The 6,401-nt window shown below is 57.5% G+C and overlaps 2 non-coding genes across 2 annotated transcripts; both read right to left on the reverse strand.

Annotated features, from left to right (window-relative positions):
* Nucleotides 1-2,791: 2,791 nt before the first annotated feature.
* LOC142567844 (5.8S ribosomal RNA) lies at nucleotides 2,792-2,944 on the reverse strand. Its single transcript, XR_012825258.1, has one exon. It is a non-coding gene; the product is annotated as a 5.8S ribosomal RNA (ribosomal RNA).
* A 1,342-nt stretch (nucleotides 2,945-4,286) lies between these two features.
* On the reverse strand, nucleotides 4,287-6,098 carry LOC142567884 (small subunit ribosomal RNA). Its single transcript, XR_012825288.1, has one exon. It is a non-coding gene; the product is annotated as a small subunit ribosomal RNA (ribosomal RNA).
* Between the last annotated feature and the right edge of the window lie 303 nt (nucleotides 6,099-6,401).

Genomic DNA, 6,401 nt, shown 5'->3' on the forward strand with positions numbered 1-6,401 from the left:
CCCGAAGGACCGATCTCCGTAGCCGGGTTCGGGACTGTTAACCCGATTCCCTTTTGGTTGCAGCGGGGCGTCTCCGATTCACAGACTGAGCTGCACAAACGCGCCCGCTTCTGAAAGGATTTCTCCTTTCCCTAAGGACCGACTGACCCATGTTCAACTGCTGTTTACATGGAACCCTTCTCCACTTCAGTCCTCAAGGTTCTCACTTGAGTATTTGCTACTGCCACCAAGATCTGCACCAGCGGCGGCTCCAGGCGGGCTCAGGCCCGACACCTTCAGCACCCACCGCTGCGGCCCTCCTACTCGTCGCGGCTTAGCACCCCCACATTTCGTGCTTTTCTGCCGGCGACGGCCGGGGATAGGCGCGACGCTAGAGCGCCATCCATTTTCGCGGCTAGTTGCTTCGGCAGGAGAGTTGTTACACACTCCTTAGCGGATTGCGTCTTCCATGGCCACCATCCTGCTGTCTTAAGCATCCAACACCCTTCATGGGTTCTCATGAGCGTCCCGACCCCGACGTTTGGTTCATCCCACAGCGCCAGTTCTGCTTACCAAAAGTGGCCCACTTGGCACTCCCATCGCAGCGGGAGGCCTCAACCCAGAAGGCCTCCCGTACACCCATTGAAAGTTTGAGAATAGGTTGAGGACGTTTCGACCCCAATGCCTCTAATCATTCGCTTTACCAGGTGTGACTGCTCTCCCATCGAGCGCCAGCTATCCCGAGGGAAACTTCGGAGGGAACCAGCTACTAGATGGTTCGATTGGTCTTTCGCCCCTATACCCAGGTCGGACGACCGATTTGCACGTCAGAATCGCTTCGGACCTCCACCAGAGTTTCCTCTGGCCTCGTCCTGCCCGGGCATAGTTCACCATCTATCGGGTGCCAATGTGTGCGCTCTCGCTCCGTCCCGGCGACGAGTGAGCGCCGGGGACCGGCCGTTGCTGCTCCCTTTTTCGGACCCCTGTGCGGTCCGGGATCGCAACGCAGCCCGCAAGGGGCCTTCACGTTTCATTGCGCCATTGGGTTTCGACAAACCCATTGACTCGCGCACATGTTAGACTCCTTGGTCCGTGTTTCAAGACGGGTCGGGTGGGTTACCGACCTACTCGCCGCAAACCACGATAGCGCCTCCGCGGGAGAATCGCCCCGCTCGCAGCGGCTTCTCGCCGGCCAACCCGCCGCCACGGGACCAACCCGGACGAGAGGAGACAAGCTTCCCCAGCGGGTTCTCTGCTCCGTTTCCGGAGGGCGTCATCGTTCGGGCCTCCCGACAGCCGGGAGAAGCCCATGGGGCCTGGACGGGGTGACGAACTTCTCGTGCACGGCGAGGTATAACTCCCGCGAGCCGTCCCCGAAGAGACGGGTAGGTCACCTCCATAGCCGGACTCAAAGTCGTACTTTTCCCATTGACCCGCGTCCGTCGCGGCGTTCTACCGGCGGTGGGAAGTGCGCACCCTGGAGACCGCGTCTGCGTGCCAGCAGCCGGAACAGCCCCCCGAAGGAGGCCGTTTACCCGACGCCGCTGGCTCCGCGGTCTTCCGGAGACTGAATCCCACCGCTTTCGAGCTTCGAGGGCCCACCCGTTTCCCGACCGCCTGCAAGGACGGGGGATTCGGTGCTGGGCTCGGTCCCGTTTCGCTCGCAGCTACTCGGGGAATCCCTGTTGGTTTCTTTTCCCCCGCTTAGTGATATGCTTAAATTCAGCGGGTTGTCTCGCCTGATCTGAGGTCGACAACGGATACATCGCTTTCGCCCATTCCGGCACGACCGAGTATGACGCCCTGCCACGTCCTTGCGGATGAGGCCGGCAGGCGGCACAACGCCTGCGCGCGTGCGTCATACGAGCGGTATGCCGAAAACGACTCGACACGTTCGAAAACCCAGCGCCAACCGAGTACGACGCCCTACCACGTCCATCGCCCAATACGGAGCTACTGATAGACGAGGCTGGCAGGCGGTGAACCGCCTGCACGCGTGCGGCGCACGAGCAGTTTCGTGGTAAGCGACCATGTCTGAAGCCCAAACACCACCGAGGCAAAGATCGCCTTAGCAGCGCGCCGCTTCAGCAGGCACCGCAGGGACGACTAAAACCTGGCGGGGGGCATCGTCTCGTGTAGCATCGCCCCTGCCCCAACTGGAGTGGCCCAGTCTTTAGGGGACAGAGACTGCGAAGCACTTGGACCGACGGCGGACTACGACGGAGCGCGTCAGCTCGGCCAACGCTCTCCAAGGAGACATTTTCCGTTTCGCGGCAATTTCTGCGCCGTGCCGTGCTCTTCTCGCTCGCAGACGGCGCTATCGCGTCGAACCGCTTTCGGGGGCCACCCTTCTCCCCGCTCCTTGCAAGAATCTCCAGATTCCTGCGACGAAGCCCGGAAGGGGCGCCCACACAGCTGCGGTGACACGAACGAGCAACCAGCTCTGGAGCTCGACGTACTCCGAAGGCAAACAACGCAAATTGCAAACGCTTCTGACTCTTTCGCAAACGTGCGTGCTACATGGCAACGGACGTTGGCACCTCGTGCTTGGACCGCTCTTTCCCTGCAGGTATCCGACACCATCCTGCGGCGGTCTTGCTAGAGGCGCGCACTCGTCACACTGCAGTAGAATATAATGCCTCGTTTCCGTCTCTTCGAAGATTTGGCACAACGGCTCGCCACCGTCTCCTTCTCGTGAGGTCGCTGGCGCGTGGCATTAGCGCTCAACGTACTGTCCATGATGCCGACGCGGTCAAAACGAGTCGACGGACGCACGTTCTCTGTGCGCCGAAGGCTCTCTTGATATGTGATCCGGCCCTCAGACAGACGAAGCCAAGGGAAGACCCAAGGCCGCAATGTGCGTTCAAAGAATCAGTGCTCAGTGTGTCCTGCAATTCACACCAAGTCTCGCAGCTGGCTGCGTTCTTCATCGACCCGAGAACCGAGTGATCCACCGCTTAGAGTCGTGAAAAATAGTTTGTTCGATTCAGTACAGTACAACCAGGGTTTCAGGCACGTGGCGTCTCCCTGTGTGTGGTTTCGAAGAGCGCCTTTCGGCGTGTGCTCTTTCGGCGTGCGTTCTCACGCAGCTCTCCAAAACCACTCGGCCAGTGCCAGGGAGGGGCTTTCTGTGCCGGAGCCACAACAAGTCTACTTGAGGCGGAAGACGAAGCCAGCAAGGGCTTGGCCGCATGTGCATTCGAATCCGGGACTACGGTCCCTCGTCTGTCCGTACTTTTCCTCTTTCGACGTGCGGCGTCTTCCCAAAGCGCACAAGTCCGCTAACCGCAGAACGCTTCCGACGTAGCAAAGCCGCGTTTCCTTGAGTACTTCGCAGCAAGTGCGCACCCTGGAGACCGCGTCTGCGTGCCAGTAGCCGGAACAGCCCCCCGAAGGGGGCCGTTTACCCGACGCCGCCGGCTCCGCGGTCTTCCGGAGACTGAATCCCACCGCTTTCGAGCTTCGAGGGCCCACCCGTTTCACTCTAAGCGGTTTCACGTACTCTTGAACTCTCTCTTCAAAGTTCTTTTCAACTTTCCCTCACGGTACTTTTCCCTCGGCGGCGGGCAAATAGCCTGCAGACGTCGTCGCATTGAACCGCGATCTCGACACCTCGCGCGTCACGAGCAGGAGCTGACCGGCAGCCGCCGGCCCTGTCGGGCTCGGCGGCATTTGCCGCGAAGGACGGGAGAGCGCTTTAGGCCACGGTTCCTTCCGTACTTGGCAGCCGCACCCTCATACCGCCAGTTCCATGACCGACCGAGCGCCACACCGTTCCTTTAGTACTTGGGCAGCAACAAAGTCGGGTCGTTACTCCATACTCGCCGCAGGAAGCGACCGGCAGCCGCCAGCCTTTTCAGACTCGGCAGCGTTTGCCGCGGAGGACGGGAGAGTGCTCGCACCACGGTTCCATGTGTTTTAGTACACATGGAAGCTCTCGACCGTCAGTTCCTTGACCGACCGCACGCTTCGCCGTTCCCCTCGTACTGGGAAAAGCAGCAGGTCGGGTCATCTTACTCCCCTTCCGCACAAGAGCGCCGAGGCGGACAGAAAGCCCACCCATTGTGCGTTACGCCGTTTCTACCCGCGGGCGCGGCCAAGCCAACCGTGCAAGGTTACAGCCTGCGTCCACTGGGCGCAACAAATTTGGCACGGGGCACCCCTCAAAATTCAGGCAGTCCTCGGCATGTTCGGGTATAGCCGTCCCCGCGTCCAAGCGGGGCCAGCAGCGGAAAGGGTCGGGCACAGCGAGCTGCTTCACCCACACGGGGTTGAAACAATGGCGCTCGTCACCCTTCACAATCCGGTAATGATCCTTCCGCAGTTTCACCTACGGAAACCTTGTTACGACTTTTACTTCCTCTGAATGATAAAGTTTGGCCATCTTTCCAACAGACCAGCGCAACCGAAAGGCCGCGCCGGACATCGGTCCGAAGACCTCACTAAATCATTCAATCGGTAGTAGCGACGGGTGGTGTGTACAAAGGGCAGGGACGTAATCAACGCGAGCTTATGACTCGCGCTTACTGGGAATTCCTCGTTCAAGGGGAACAATTGCAAGCGCCTATCCCAATCACGAAAGAAGTTCCAAGGGTTACCCAGTCTTTTCAGACAGGGATAAAGACACGCTGCTTCCTTCAGTGTAGCGCGCGTGCGGCCCCGGACATCTAAGGGCATCACAGACCTGTTATTGCTCTGTTTCGTGCGGCTAGGAGGCGCTTGTCCCTCTAAGAAGGTTGTAAGGTGCTGGGAACCCCGCACCCATTTAATAGGCTAGAGTCTCGTTCGTTATCGGAATTAACCAGACAAATCGCTCCACCAACTAAGAACGGCCATGCACCACCATCCACCGAATCAAGAAAGAGCTCTCAATCTGTCAATCCTCCCAGTGTCCGGGCCGGGTAAGTTTTCCCGTGTTGAGTCAAATTAAGCCGCAGGCTCCACTCCTGGTGGTGCCCTTCCGTCAATTCCTTTAAGTTTCAGCTCTGGAACCATACTTCCACCGGAACCCAAACACTTTGGTTTCCCGGAAGCTGCCCGCCGAGTCATTTGAGTAACTCAGGCGGATCGCTGGTTGGCATCGTTTATGGTCAGAACTAGGGCGGTATCTGATCGCCTTCGAACCTCTGACTTTCGTTCTTGATCAAAGAAAACATTCTTGGCAATACTTTCGCAGTAGTTCGTCTTGCGACGGTCCAAGAATTTCACCTCTAGCGCCGCAATACGAATGCCCCCGTCTGTCCCTCTTAATCACTACCTCGTATTCCAAAAACCAACAGAACAGAAACGAGGTCTTGTTCTATTATTCCATGCAAGTTTATTCAGGCGACTCGCCTGCGTTGAGCACTCTAATTTTTTCAAAGTAAAAGCACCGGCCTTCTCGAGGCACACAATGAAGTGCACCAAGAAAGGACCGGCATGATTTTCAGTCCGAGCCGTCGCATCGTGTAGATGCACTACTCGTCTGGAACTGAGATACAACTACGAGCTTTTTAACCGCAGCAGCTTTAGTAGACGCTATTGGAGCTGGAATTACCGCGGCTGCTAGCACCGGACTTGCATTCCAATTGATCCTCGTTAAAGGATTTAGAGTGTACTCATTTCATTTACGGGGCCTCAAAAGAGTCCCGTATTGTTATTTTTCGTCCCTACCTCCCCGTGCCGGGAGTGGGTAATTTGCGCGCCTGCTGGCTTCCTTGGATGTGGTAGCCGTTTCTCAGGCTCCCTCTCCGGAATCGAACCCTGATTCTCCGTTACCCGTAACAACCATGGTAAAAGTAACCTACCATCGAAAGATGATAAGGCAGACACTTGAAAGAAACGTCGCCGGCTCGTGGCCATGCGATCAGCACAAAGTTATCCAGAGCCACCACACAATACTGGCCGAAACCCGATCGATCTTGGTCTAATAGAAGCACCCGTCGCCCAAAGGGCTTCAGGCTCACTGCATGTATTAGCTCTAGAATTGCCACAGTTATCCAAGTAGGAATAAACGATCTAAGGAACCATAAATGATTTAATGAGCCATTCGCGGTTTCGCCTTATTTCGGCATGTACTTAGACATGCATGGCTTAATCTTTGTGACAAGCATATGATTACCGGCAGGATCAACCAGGTAATCGTTCAACTGCGCGTCCAGCCTTTCAAGCAGGCCGGACGCCAATTTTGCGATGCCGAGGCCACCTTCAGGCGCCCCAACACGCTTCGTTCTCGCAAAGTGTAGCACTTTGCGCAGTCCGAGACGACGGCGTTCGACCTCGCTACGGCGCCCTCCCCGCAGGGCCGCGTATCGCCACGCGGCTAGAAGCACGCAACATTCTCGATAGACTGGTTGTGTCAACTCGATCGCGGCTTGCGGTTTCTCTCGAGCCCGCAGCACTGGTTGACCTCCCGACACTTGCAACGTAGCCGAGACGGCAAA

Source organism: Dermacentor variabilis, unplaced genomic scaffold (genome assembly GCF_050947875.1).
Source record: "Dermacentor variabilis isolate Ectoservices unplaced genomic scaffold, ASM5094787v1 scaffold_14, whole genome shotgun sequence".
Classification (NCBI taxonomy): domain Eukaryota; kingdom Metazoa; phylum Arthropoda; class Arachnida; order Ixodida; family Ixodidae; genus Dermacentor; species Dermacentor variabilis.